This window comes from Lolium perenne, chromosome 4, assembly GCF_019359855.2.
Source record: "Lolium perenne isolate Kyuss_39 chromosome 4, Kyuss_2.0, whole genome shotgun sequence".
NCBI lineage: Eukaryota > Viridiplantae > Streptophyta > Magnoliopsida > Poales > Poaceae > Lolium > Lolium perenne.
In genome coordinates, this window is record NC_067247.2 from 320,975 (window position 1) to 336,234 (window position 15,260).

Here is a 15,260-nt window from a genome sequence, read left to right on the forward strand (position 1 = left end):
GGAGCCAAAAATAATTCAAGAAAAGAAAGTTTTATAGTACATAGAGGATGACATGCGGGTCCCATTTAGCGACGGCGGTATCACCGTTTGAGAGGCGGCAGGGATCGAAAGAAAAAGGCAAGTGAAAAAATATGAGGAGCCAAAAATAATTCAAGAAAAGAAAGTTTTATAGTACATAGAGGATGACATGCGGGTCCCATTTAGCAGCAGCGGTATCACCGTTTGAGAGGCGGCAGGGGATCGAAAGAAAAAGGTAAGTGACCAAATATGAGGTGCCAAAAATAATTCAAGAAAAGAAAGTTTTATAGTACATAGCGGATGACATGCGGGTCCCAGTTAGCAGCAGCGATATCACCGTTTGAGAGGCGGCAGGGGATCGAAAGAAAAAGGCAAGTGACCAAATATGAGGTGCCAAAAAAAATCCAAGAAAATAAAGTTTTATAGTACATAGAGGATGACATGCGGGTCCCATTTAGCAGCAGCGGTATCACCGTTTGAGAGGCGGCAGGGGATCGAAAGAAAAAGGCAAGTGACCAAATATGAGGTGCCAAAAAAAATCCAAGAAAAGAAAGTTTTATAGTACATAGAGGATGACATGCGGGTCCCATTTAGCAGCAGCGGTATGACCGTTTGAGAGGCGGCAGGGGATCGAAAAAAAAAGGCAAGTGACCAAATATGAGGTGCCAAAAAAACTCCAAGAAAAGAAAGTTGATTGCACATAGAGGATGACATGCGGGTCCCATTTAGCAGCAGCGGTCTCAACGTTTCCAAGGCGGCAAGGGATCAAAAGAAAAAGGAAGTAGCCAGAAATCAGGGGGTCAAAAAAATCCAAGAATAGAAAGAATTTTGGTTCATAGAGGATGACGTGCGGGACCCATGATCCTGCATCGTAAACGGCTCGATCGGAGAACGTTGAACGAGATGGCGCGATCGAGAAAAAAAACAATGACTGAGAGGCTGCCATCTGGGCCCTACATCCCTCGGCGGTGCGGATTTGCGTTGACTCGGCCGGCGAACCCGAGATTTCGAGATGCACCACGTCCCGGGCCACCATACGCGACGTTTTGGCCGCTTTCGTCGGGCTAGGTGGCCTCAAAAACGAGAAAAAAAAAGTTTTGACATGCACCACGGAGGGACCCAAAATCGTCGGCCATGGTACACCAGCAACCACGGCGCGACTTCAACTTCGTCGGCCATGGCAACTTTTCTTGTAGTGTTATCAGGTCACCTCTAGTGAAACTATATTTTTATTCCGTCACATCTTATGTGCTTTACTTGGAGCGTCTGTATGTTTTTATTTTTCTTTTTGTTTGAATAAAATCAGATCCTAGCATTCATTGTGTGGGAGAGAGACACGCTCCGCTTGTTCATATGAACACTGGTGTTCTTAGCTTTACTTTTAATGTTCATGGCAAAAGTTGAAACCGCTTCGTTCATTGCTATTTGGTTGGAAACAGAAAATGCTTCATGTGGTAATTGGTATATGGTCTTGAATAATTTGATACTTGGCAATTGTTTTGAGATCTCAAATAGATCATGTTTAAGCTCTTGCATCATGTAGTTTAAACCTATTAGTGGAGAACTACTGTAGAGCTTGTTGAAATTTGGTTTGCATGATTGGTTTCTCTAAAAGTCTAGATATTTTCTGGTAAAAGTGTTTGAACAACAAGGAAGACAGTGTAGAGTCTTATAATGCTTGCAATATGTTCTTATGTAAGTTTTGATGTACCGGTTCATACTTGTGTTTGCTTCAAACAACCTTGCTAGCCAAATCCTTGTACTGAGAGGGAATGCTTCTCGTGCATCCAAAACCTTGAGCCAAAACTTATGCCATTTGTGTCCACCATAACTACCTACTATGTGGTATTTTTCTGCCATTCCAAGTAAATTGCTTGCGTGCTACCTTTTAAAAAAATTCATTCCTTGTCTTTGCAATACATAGCTCATGGGAAAGTAGCCTAAAAACTATTGTGGTGATGAATATGTCGCTTATGTATCTTATTTCTTATAAGTTGCTTGTTGAGCGGTAACCATGTTTCTGGGGACGCCATCAACTATTACACTTTTGTTGAATATCATGTGAGTTGCTATGCATGTTCGTCTTGTCTGAAGTAAGGGTGATTTATCATGATTAAATGGTTTGAGTATGCATATTGTTAGAGAAGAACATTGGGCCGCCAACCAAAGCCATGTATCATGGTGGAAGTTTCAGTCTGGACATTAATCCTCAAATCTCTTATGAGAATATTATCTGTTGTTGAATGCTTAAGCATTAAAGAGGAGTCCATTATCTGTTTTCTATGTTGTCCCGGTATGGATGTCCTCAAGTTGAGATCTATCAAAAACGAGAAATCAAATGCGATCTATCTCCTTGGACCTTTGTACACGCGGCATAGAGGTACCCCTTTGTGACACTTGGTTGAAACATATGTAATGCAATGATAATCCATGGAAATCCGAGCTAATTAGGACAAGGTGCGAGCACTATTGGTATTCGATGCATGAGGCTTGCAACTTATAGGATGTTTTATGCATAACACATATGAATTACTACTACCGTTGACAAAATTGTTTCCATGTTTTCAAAATAAAAGCTCTAGCACATAAGTAATCCCTGCTTCCCTCTGCGAAGGGCCTTTCTTTTATTTTATGTTGAGTCAGTTTACCTACTTCTTTCTATCTTAGAAGCAAACACTTGTGTCAACTGTGTGCATTGATTCTTACATACTTGCTTATTTGCATTCATCATATTACTTTGTGTTGACAATTATCCATGAGATATACATGTTGAAAGTTGAAAGAAACTGCTGAAACTTATATCTTCCTTTGTGTTGCTTCAAAACCTTCTATTAAGAATTTATTGCTTTATGAGTTAACTCTTATGCAAGTCTTATTGATGCTTGTCTTGAAAGTACTATTCATGAAAAGTATTTGCTATATGATTCAGTTGTTTAGTCATTATCTTTACCATTGCCTTGAATCACTTCATTCATCTCATATGCTTTACAATAGTATTGATCAAGATCATGTTGGTAGCATGTCACTTCAGAAATTATCCTTTTTATCGTTTGCCTACTCGAGGGCGAGTAGGAACTAAGCTTGGGGATGCTTGACACGTCTCCAACATATCTATAATTTCTTATGTTCCATGCTAGTTTTATGACAATACCTACATGTTTTATTCATACTTTATATCATTTTGATGCATTTTCCAGGACTAACCTATTAACAAGATGCCGAAGCGCCAGTTCATGTTTTCTGCTGTTTTTGGTTTTAAAAATCCTACACAGGAAATATTCTCGGAATTGGACGAAACAAAAGCCCACGGTCTTATTTTCCACGGAGGCTTCCAGAACACCGAAGAGGAGACGAAGAGGAGCCACGAGGCGGCCACACCCTAGGGGGCGCGGCCCCACCCTTGGCCGCGCCACCAGGTGGTGAGGGCACCCTGCTGCCCCTCCGATGCCGCCCTTTCGCCTATATAAAGCTCCGTCTCCGAAACCCTATAACAATCAATCATATTCCAGAAAGACTCCAGGGGCGCCGCCGCCATCGCGAAACCTAGTTTCGGGGGACAGAAGTCTCTGTTCCGGCACGCCGCCGGGACGGGGAATTTCCCCCGAAGTCATCTCCATCGACACCACCGCCATCTTCATCGCCATTGCTGACTCCCATGATGAGGAGGGAGTAGTTCTCCCCCGAGGCTGAGGGCTCTACCGGTAGCTATGTGGTTAATCTCTCTCTCCCATGTACTTCAATACAATGATCTCATGAGCTGCCTTACATGATTGAGATCCATATGATGAGCTTTGTAATCTAGATGTCATTATGCTATTCAAGTGGATTTTACTTATGTGATCTCCGGAGACTCCTTGTCCCACGTGTGTAAAGGTGACAATGTGTGCACCGTGTGGGTCTCTTAGGCTATATTTCACAGAATACTTGTTCACTAGGTTATGATTTGAGTTGGATGTATCTATGAAATTGTGGTGTGTTAGTACCTCCTATGAATGCTCACAGTGACAGCGTGGGGTGTTTATTAGTACTTGGGAATACATCTTTAAGGTTTGCTTTTGCAGCCCTACACGGTGAATTAGTGTTCGTTATCCAGCCAGAGAGTAATTCTGAATAGCATAGTGAAGTGCTTATATTTATATTCCTTTATGATATCATTGTTGAGAGCAACCACTAGTGAAAGTATGATCCCTAGGCCTTATTTCTAAGCATTGAAACACCGTTTCCAACAAGTTCTGCTACATGTTTGCTTGCTGCCATCTTTATTTCAGATTGCAATTACTACTTACAATCATCCATATTACTTGTATTTCACTATCTCTTCGCCGAACTAGTGCACCTATACATCTGACAAGTGTATCAGGTGTGTTGGGGACACAAGAGACTTCTTGTATCTTAATTGCAGGGTTGCTTGAGAGGGATATCTTTGACCTCTACCTTCCTGAGTTCGATAAACCTTGGGTGATTCACTTAAGGGAAACTTGCTGCTGTTCTACAAACCTCTGCTCTTGGAGGCCCAACACTGTCTACAAGAATAGAAGCGTGTGTAGACATCAGTTGCCTAGTGCATCTACTCAGCGCTGTAATTTGTTCCAAACAAAGGCTTTAGTTGGTCCTGACAAGGCTTGCAAGGTCATTATTGATGGCGGGAGTTGCCGCAATTTAGCAAGCAAAGAGTTGTGTACCAAGCTGAAGTTGAAGTATCTACCGCACCCGCATCCATACTATATTCAGTGGTTGAGCGACAATGGTGAGATGAAGGTAAACCACATGGTGCATGTTGAATTTGCTATTGGACCGTATAAGGATTGCATTGATTTTGATGTGGTTCCTATGACGGTGTGTCACCTACTATTGGGTCGGCCTTGGCTATATGATCGTTCCGTGCAACACAATGGCCGTGCCAATACATATCACTTGGAGTTCAAGGGCAAGAAAATCAACTTGCAGCCTATGTCACCACAGCAAATTGTCAATGAATCTCGTCAGAAAGTTGAAGTGAACTTGGAGGATGCTTCTTTAGATAGGCGAGAGAATTGTAATGTCGTGAGTGATATAACGAAAAGTGAGCGAGTGAATTCCTTAGTCTCATTAGCCACCAAAGAAGACATGAGATAATTTAGCGAGGATCCTACAGCCATGCCTCTTGTGCTCTTGTACAGGGGTACGGTTTTGGTTTCTAACGACATGACCCCTCTTCCTCTTGGTGTTTCTACTGTTTTGCAGGAATTTGGCGACGTGTTTCCCGATGAGGTACCCGCAGGACTTCCACCATTGCGAGGTATTGAGCATCAAATCGACTTGATCCCCGGAGCTTCGCTACCCAATTGGGCACCATATAGAACAAACCCCGAAGAAACGAAGGAGATACAGAAGCAAGTACAAGCGCTACTCGACAAAGGTTATATCCGCATAAGCCTTAGTCCTTGTGTTGTTCCTGTTATTTTGGTTCCTAAGAAAGATGGTACATGGCGTATGTGCGTAGATTGTAGAGCGATAAACAACATTACTATTCGATATCGTCATCCTATTCCACGTTTAGAGGATATGCTAGATGAATTGAGTGGTGCTGATGTTTTCTCTAAAATTGATTTGCGTAGTGGTTATCATCAAATTAGGATGAAAGAAGGGGATGAGTTGAAAACAGCCTTTAAAACAAAATTTGGTTTATATGAGTGGTTAGTAATGCCTTTTGGTTTGACTAATGCACCTAGCACTTTCATGAGACTGATGAACCATGTTTTGCGTGAATTTATTGGCAAATTTGTGGTTGTGTACTTTGATGACATATTAATCTACAGCCGTAATGAATCTGATCATACTATACATATTCGACATATTTTGCAAGTGTTGCGTGATAATAAACTCTATGGTAATATTGAGAAGTGCACATTTTGCAAAGATAAGGTCATATTTCTGGGTTATGTTGTCTCTAAGCATGGAGTAGAAGTAGATGTGTCTAAAATTGAAGCTATTCAAAATTGGCCTACTCCCATGAATGTGAGTCAAGTAAGAAGTTTCCATGGTCCAGCTGGGTTTTATAGAAGATTTGTGCCCAACTTTAGTACTATTGCTGCACCTTTGAATGACTTGACTAAAAAGGGTGTCATATTTGAGTGGGGCGCAGCCCAAGATCATGCTTTTGATGAACTTCTGCACTGTTGCTTGCACTTCCTGATTTCAATAAGCAATTTGAGATTGAATGTGATGCTAGTGGTATTGGAATTGGTGGTTTGTTAATGCAAGAGGGTCATCCAATTGCATATTTTTCTGAGAAACTTTCTGGTGCTAAGTTGAACTATCCTATCTATGATAAAGAATTGTATGCTTTAATTAGAGTTCTTGAGGTTTGGCAACATTACTTGTGGCCAAAAGAATTTATCATACATTCTGATCATGAATCTTTAAAATACCTGAAAGCTCAGTCTAATTTGCATAAGCGTCTTGCTAAGTGGGTTGAGTTCATTGAGTCTTTTCCATGCATTATTAAGCATAAGAAGGGAAAAGATAATATTGTTGCTGATGCTCTATCTAGGAAGAATATCCTATTAACTCAACTTGATGTTAAAATTCCTAGATTAGAAGTACTATGTGATTTGTGTGCTACTGATCATGATTTTGCTGAACCGTATCGCTTGTGTGCTATTGGTAAAGCATGGGAAAAATATCACATACATGATCAGTTTTCATTTAGAGCTAACAAACTATGTGTTCCAGAATCGTTTGTGCGTTTGCTCTTATTGCAGGAATCGCATGCTGGAGGTTTGATGGGTCACTTTGGGCGTGAGAAGACGCTACTCATGCTATCTGACCACTTTTATTGGCCAAAGATGAGGCGGGATGTGGACAGGTATGTGAAGAGGTGCATTACTTGCAACAAGTCCAGGTCCAAGCTGAAGCCTCACGGTTTGTATACTCCTTTACCGGCACCTACTACACCTTGGGAAGATATTAGTATGGATTTTGTGTTGGGTTTGCCGCGTATTAAGAGAGGCCATGATTCTATATTTGTGGTAGTGGACAGATTTTCTAAGATGTCACACTTTATTGCCTGCCACAAAAGCGACGATGCATCGCATATTGCTAACCTGTTTTTCAGGGAGGTTGTACGACTACATGGAGTCCTGAAGACTATTGTTTCTGATCGTGACGTGAAGTTTATGAGCTACTTCTGGAAGACGCTGTGGAGAAAGCTGGGGACGAAGCTACTTTTCAGTACTACTTGTCATCCCCAAACTGATGGACAAATTGAAGTGGTGAATAGAACATTGTCACAACTGTTGAGATCCATGATCAAGAAGAACATGAAGGAGTGGGAAGATTGTTTGCCGCATGTGGAGTTTGCTTATAACAGGGGCGGTACATTCTACCATGGAGATGTGTCCTTTTGAAGTGGTGTATGGTTTCAAACCCATTACTCCACTTGACTTGTTGCCTTTACCCATACATGAGAGAGTTAATATGGAGGCATCCAAGAGGGCAGATTTTGTGCGAAAGATCCATGTCAAGACTAAAGAGTTGATAGAGAAGAAAGGCAAGAGCAATGCTGCAAGGATGAATAAGAAGCGTAAGGAGATGTTGTTCAAGCCTGGTGATATGGTATGGGTACATTTTTGCAAGGATAGATTCCTGAAGCTACGGAAGTCCAAGTTGCTTCCTCGTGGTGCTGGTCCTTACAAAGTTCTTACCAAGATCAACAATAATGCATACTCGATAGATCTTCCACTTGATGAGTTTGGTGTCAGTAATTCTTTCAATGTTGTTGATTTGACACCATATGACGGAGAAGACCTTGGAGCATCGAGGTCGACGCCTTTTGAAGGGGGGGAGATGATGAGGACATCCCTACCACACTACCACCTCCGTCATTACCAACTGAAGATGAACCTGCTATGAAGCTCAAGTCCAATGAAGTTCGGATTGGACCTATTACAAGGGCTCGTGCAAAGCTACTTAAAAAACAGGTGAACTTGTTCCTAAACGATACTTTGATTGATTAGAATTTTATACTACCTAAGTCCTATTACTTATGTATCATCAGGTATGAAGAGGAGACAAGCATCGCACGAGGAGGAGAAGAGCAGCTGGACGTGAAGATGGAGGTGGAGCTGGACAAGGAGCTGGACATGAAGATATCTCATGGACGCGCGAGGGAGGAGCGGGAGGCATGCGCGAGAGGAGAAGACGAAGTCCAGGCCGGCCCAGCAACCGGTCAGACCGGCCGCCACGCCGGCGCGCCCGGTCCCTGGCCCGGTCCGACCGGGCGGCAAGCCGGATCCACCCCGGTGCCAACCGGGTGCCACGCTGATGCCAACCGGAGGGGTTACTGCGCCACAATTCCCGAGCCCGGTTGGAACCCGGTCCCTAGCCCGGTTTGAACCGGCCAGCCAGGTCCCAGGCCCGGTCGACCGGCCTCCAGACCGGCCGTGTCCGAGTCTGTCTCGACCAGATCTATTCTGGGTCGGTTATTCTTGTATCTTTTCGACCAGAAGTCGTCCCGGACGCCTATATAAGTGCCCAGGACGCTCCCCTAGCTGCTTTAGACCACGTTTAAGATAAACCCTAGTTCTTAGTTGTTTGCTCTGCAAAACTATTAATCCCCTACACCATATTACTTGATATTGTGTAGATCTGAAAAGTCTTGTGTTATCTGTTGTTCCATTGGGAATTAGATGGTTGCAACTTACCGCTTCGTGGTCGGCGGCTACGTGCGCAAGTGTGTGGAGTTGCGAATATCTTGCAGGGTTGAGAGTTGTTGCATTGGCGACAGGGACCAATCGAGAGATCTCGTTGCGTCATACAAGTTACCATCCACTTCATCAAGTTACCTCCGCTGCAATCACTCCGTGATCATCATCACCATCGTTGCTTACTGAGAAGATCGGGCCACCCCATATCACTTGGTCTTAAATGTGATATCTAAACACCGACTAAGGACAATGGAGCAGGAGGATTAGCATTTCACCTGATGGCTGAACCTAAAATGATAGGCATGTCGACCACGACTAGTGCACGCAAGAGAAGGACCTGCAGCGAGCCAGTATGTGCTTAGTACATGTATCATATCTTATCTTGTGCTTATTTTTGCTACATGCTGTTATCTGATCTCTACATTGCATAATACATGTTTGAATAGTTAATTGTTTTAACTATGTTTGCAATATTACCAGAATGCAGTTGTAATGAAGCAGTCATCATTAGAAGATAGTCGCCAAAAAAGAATCTGTAACGACCCTGTGCAACATTATGATGTAAGTCTGTGCTTAGTACAAGTTCCATACATTGTCTTATTTATGCAACTTGTTATTATCTTATATCTACATTCAATAATAAATGTTTGAATAGTTCATGGTTGTAACTATGTTTGCAATATTACTAGAATGCAGTTGTAATGAAGAAGTCCATAGTAGAAGATAGAGGGCAAAAAGGTTCCGGGGTGAGCCTATGCAACAATATAATGTAAGTCTGTGCTTAGTACTTGTGACTATCTCATATCGACAATGCTTAATACATGTTTGCATAGTTCATCGTTTAACTCTTTTTGCATTATTATCAGAATGCAATTGTGATGAAGCAATCTTCATCAGAAGAGAGGCCCACAAAAATTTCTGATCTTTCTTCTGATGCATCCTCTCATAGCCGTCAACCTAGACCGTTTCTTTCATCAAACAGTAAATATCTCAAGGTTGTACTGTATGAAAGACATGGTATTGCTTCTTTAAGATCTGTAGCTGATATGTTGACAAAGAGTACACAAGATTCAATCAAGGCGATTGCCAAATGTCAACATGTCATTGATGATGCTAATAGAAGTCCTCCATTATTATATGTAATTTTTTTATTTGGGCACATTAATTGCCTTGTAATTTTCCTAGTTATTTTATTTGTGTATGTAATTGTGTGTATCATTGATATCAGATTTTAGACTCATGAAATTTAATGGGCCTTCTCATAAGCCTAACTTGGCTGGCCAAGAATGCAAGTTGACTAGTCAAACAACCAGGGCCCTACAACTTAGTGGGCCGGCCCACTTACAGTAGTGTGGAACCCACTTTCATTTTGGGCCGGCCCACTGATACGTCTCCGACGTATCGATAATTTCTTATGTTCCATGCCACATTATTGATGATATCTACATGTTTTATGCACACTTTATGTCATATTCGTGCATTTTCTGGAACTAACCTATTAACAAGATGCCGAAGTGCCGATTCTTTGTTTCTGCTGTTTTTGGTTTCAGAAATCCTAGTAAGGAAATATTCTCGGAATTGGACGAAATCAACGCCCAGGGTCCTATTTTGCTACGAAGCTTCCAGAAGACCGAAGAGTCAACGAAGTGGGGCCACGAGGTGGCCAAGAGGGTAGGCAGCGCGGCCCCACCCTTGGCCGCGCCGACCTGTCTCCTGGGCCCCTCGCGACGCCCCCTGACCTACCCTTCCGCCTACAAATAGTCTTCGTCGCGAAACCCCCAGTACCGAGAGCCACGATACGGAAAACCTTCCAGAGACGCCGCCGCCAATTCCAACTCGGGGGATTCAGGAGATCGCCTCCGGCACCCTGCCGGAGAGGGGAATCATCTCCCGGAGGACTCTACGCCGCCATGGTCGCCTCCGGAGTGATGTGTGAGTAGTCTACCCCTGGACTATGGGTCCATAGCAGTAGCTAGATGGTTGTCTTCTCCTCATTGTGCTTAATTGTCGGATCTTGTGAGCTGCCGAACATGATCAAGATCATCTATCTGTAATTCTATATGTTGTGTTTATTGGGATCTGATGAATAGAGAATACCATGTTATGTTGATTATCAATTTATATCTATGTGTTGTTTATGATCTTGCATGCTCTCCGTTATTAGTAGATGTTGTTGGCGTCCGAAACCCACCGGCGAGTAGCGACGGGCAACACGTAGAGCCGGGAGGCTTACAGAACTGCGGCTGGCCCTGGTCCCTCGAGCGACGGTCTGCAAAGCTCCGGCACGCACGTCCCGATGCTGGTGCAAGGGCGTGCCACCTGACCTATACCTGGTCAGGAAGGTGATGATTTGCTTCGCTTAGTTTCCTGCATGGCATACACGTAAACATTAAATACGAGCCTCGATCGGCTCTCAGGTTGTCCTGTGAATCGGCTCAAGGAGCCGATCCACCCATGATTCGTATGAGGTCTACGATCACATGGTGGTCCTGCTTGATCAATATAAAGCTAAAACGACCTACGACGATTTAGGGTTTTCACCGCATAATCGGAACATCCTACACGTGATTGAGCCTGGCAGCCACGCAAGATGATAATAAACCAGCCCTAGATAAGGCCTAAAAACCAACACAGAGTTGATTCCCGGAACATCTTATCTAGGGCTACCAAACTACACCCTACGTGCTACTGGATCCTTCAACCCGTTTGCAAGGCCTAACTATGCAGATATCAAACTAATCCTTGAAGAACAAGGAGCAATCATAACAGATCGGATCTACTAAACACGGATCAAGCAAGGTGCCGCCCTTACACCTAAGATAGGTGTAAAGGCGGCTAGACGTCTAGGGATAGCATGGATAAAAGCATATATCGTGGTAAAGCAATGCTAACCCTAATACATCTATGATAACTACGTTGCTCGCCATCAACAAGGCTTCAGCACGAGCAACGCATGAACAACGAATAAACGTATACTGCCTAGATCGCAAGATGCGATCTAGGCAGCATGATGCTTACCCGAAAGAAACCCTCGAAACAAGGGGTTGGCGATGCGCCTAGATTGGTTTGTTGTGAACGTGATTGTTGTTTTTCTCAATAACCCTAGATACATATTTATAGTCCGTAGACTTTCTAACGTGGGAATAATCCCAACCGTGTACGAGCCAAATTCTACCTAACCGACACGTATCCTACTATATTTACAGATACACGGGCAAACCAGCCCAAACTTTGTGCACAAGGCCAATTCATGTATATCTTCCGTGTATATTCTTCAAGCAAATCTTTAATCACGGCCCACCTCTGATTTGGTCAAATTCTGGTGATAACACATGCCCCCCTGGTTTTGGAAATGATAATTCCAAAACCACTCTGCTTTTTCCTCGTCGGGTCATGTCGTGGCAGAGCAGAACCACCGCAGTATCCTTCATCATGATGCCTTGCCTTCTCAACTTCTCTGCAAGATTTGACAGCGTTTTGGCATCGCCTCCTCGAAAACTGCCATGGCATTAAATTTCCACTACGTCCCATTTATTTAACCGCGCCGCATAGTTCACCTCTTCATCCCCTTGCTCTGTTCTGGCCAACGAAAAAACCCTCCTCCACCATGGACTCATCCTCCTCCTCTGCTTCATCGGCTCTCTCCTTCCAATCTTCTTCCTCGAGCGAGCCGATGTCAGAGCAAGAGTGGGACTTTGACTTCGTGCCAGATGGCCCACCCGAGGCCCTCGTCGGGTCAGATGGCGACTTGCCCCTGACCGATGGGGAGGACGACCTCCAGTTCCTTATCGACGGGGAACTGGAGAGCGAGAGCGAGGACGACCGCCACTCCTGGGCAAGCTTCACCTCCTCCGACAAGGAAGAGAAAGAAGAAGAAGAGGAGGAAGAGGAGGAAGAAGAGGAAGAGGAGGAAGGCGACTCCTCCTCCTCCGTCGGGTATCCGTCGGCAAAGCGCTTCCGCGCTTGGGCGGACAGCGACGACGACAATGATGACGAGGAGGAAGAAGCTCCGGCCGAGGGCTGGAGCAGCAGCGACGAGGAAATCTCCGGAAGCATCACCGACGGCAGTTACGATGCCGACGATGAGGCCAGCGAGGATTAGTAGTATAGGATTAGTAGTACTCGAGCAATCGGCTCTTCTTTTGTTCTTCCTTTCTTGAGCAATCGGCCCTTCATTGTAAAAACCCCTCTTATTAACGAAGAAGTGCTTCCAGTTAATTTTGCCGATAATCAAAGTCAAACAATCCCCAAAAGAGCCGATGGCATCGCATCAGCCTCTACCATAAAACGCGAGTAAGGCCAACCCAGTTGCCCCTTCAAACGGTAACCTGCGACCTCCGCCTGAGAAAGCAAACTTAGATCCCCAAATCGCCGCCCGAGCAGATCCAACTCACGGCCTCACGAATCTCAGATCTCAACCGCGCCATTCCAACTCCACAGCGCATCCAATGGCGGAATCGTCCAACGCCAACGCCATGGTCTCCGGTCTGAAGGTAATCCTTAACCGCCCCTCGCCATCCGAGTAAATGTTAGGATTAACAGCAATCACCTGAATTAATGTCCTATTTCGTTATTAATTTAGGTTTCAGACATCCTGCTGCCGCACCCTTCTCTCCCAAATTCTATGTGTCTTGGCCCCCGTTCTTCTGAGAGTCCCGCTCACTTAATCTCATGCGAGGCTAACAGAATCCCCTTCGTGAACCAGAACTTAGATCTGACTTCCTGGGCCGACTGCCTGCGAGCCTGGCCTAATCCTCCTGAGGGTTGGGTGGCATGGTACAGTAGAGTGTCAAAAACCCATTATGCCACCTGGGAAACTATAGGGATAGCCGATGCCTTATCATTATCATTGTCTCCTCTTGAAAAGAACGAGAATATTCTGAAAACCATCGGCTACTTCTGGTCTGATGCACTGAACTGCTTCATGTTTGGCCACGGCCCCATGACACCAACTCTGCTGGATGTGGCCATGATCACAGGCCTAGACATTGCATCCCCAAGCCCCTCTGCTTTTAAGCTGCCAAAGGTCCCTTTCACCCTTTCCTCCAAAACAGAGTGTACCAGCTGGGGTGCCTACCTCAGACGTTACATGAAAACCAAAGGCCCTGTGACAGAGAGAGAACACACGGCCTTCCTGAACTTCTGGTTGGAGCACTTCATATTCTGCGGCCCATCACTCGCCCCAACCAAGAATTACCTCTCCCTGGCCTATGAACTCGCCAAAGGCACTCAGCTCGGCGTCGGCAAACTGCTTCTTGGGGAGGTATATCGATCTCTCCAATTGATGTCTGTCAAACTGTTCTCCCAAAAGACAGTCAAAACAGGAGGTCCTTGGTGGTTTATTCAGTTATGGGCTCAGCTGTACTTCCAACACCAGATCCCAAACTTTCCACCTTTGGCCACCTGCACCTTCCCAAATGCTAGTGGCAAGCAGATCCGATGCACTAGCTATGGCCAAGCTCTGTATAGTCTCCCAGGCAGCAAGTTGATCCCTAAGGATGCATCAGAGTGGTTCAGGACTTTCTTCCAAGGCTTGGACAATCCTCTGTTCTTTCCTTATACTGAATCTGAAAACTTTGAGAACCCAGTTTCCTTCAGGTTGGACACCTTTGCCGATGACCCCAGCACTCGGCATTTGTACTCTATCATGATCCGTCCTTGCTTTCTTCCAGTTGGCATGAGTACCTCAAGCAGGATCATCAAGCCTGGTTACGAATCTTACCAGCCGGTGGTAGTAGCCCAGCAGTTTGGTCTTGGGCAAGTGTCTCCACACTTCTTTCTCCACCACTTGGTGACGAGCTGAGCACGACATCCTTACCGGCCAGAGGTGCTATTCCTTCTTTGACGCTCTGTCCATTCCAATCCCTCACAACCTTCGTTTCACCACCACCTCCGATGGTTTCGAGACCTGGTGGTCTACGTGGAAGACCCACGCCTTCAGAAGAGCTCTAGGACCGCTGCTGAAGCAACTTGATGCCGAATACGATGTCCCTGCAGACCAGGTACTATTACTCATAAATTCCTTGCAATGGCTCGCGATGATTGTATGTAACCTGGCTCTATTTCCTTGCAGCAGCAAGATGGCCCAGAACCCATTCAAGCCGATGGCTCCCCCTTCAAGTTCCTTCCCCCAGCTCCGGTGGTTCTCTTCTGCCAGAGCTCGCCACCCCTAAAGAAAGTTATGATGCAGGGTCAGCCGATTTCTCCGAAATCGGCTTCCAAAAGCAGAGCATCCTCGGGGCCAGCTGCCCCCCGAGCCTCAATCCAGGCGAGGAAAGCCGTGAGGAAAGTGGCTGCCAGGAAGACCTTGAAGCGCCAAGCCCCTACTCCTGCTCAAGAAAGCCTGCACGTAAGTTGATCTATGCCTTGACTAATTTCGTCTGTCCTTCCAGGCTTATGCAACATGCTTGTATTTCTTTTACAGACCTCCACCGAGGAGAACCCCAGCGAGGAGGCACAGTCCAGTCGAAGGGACTCGAGCTCAGGTGATTCTGGAAGAACCACCACACAGAGCCAGACGGACTCGCCAGTGTCGGCTTCTAAGAAAAGGTCAGC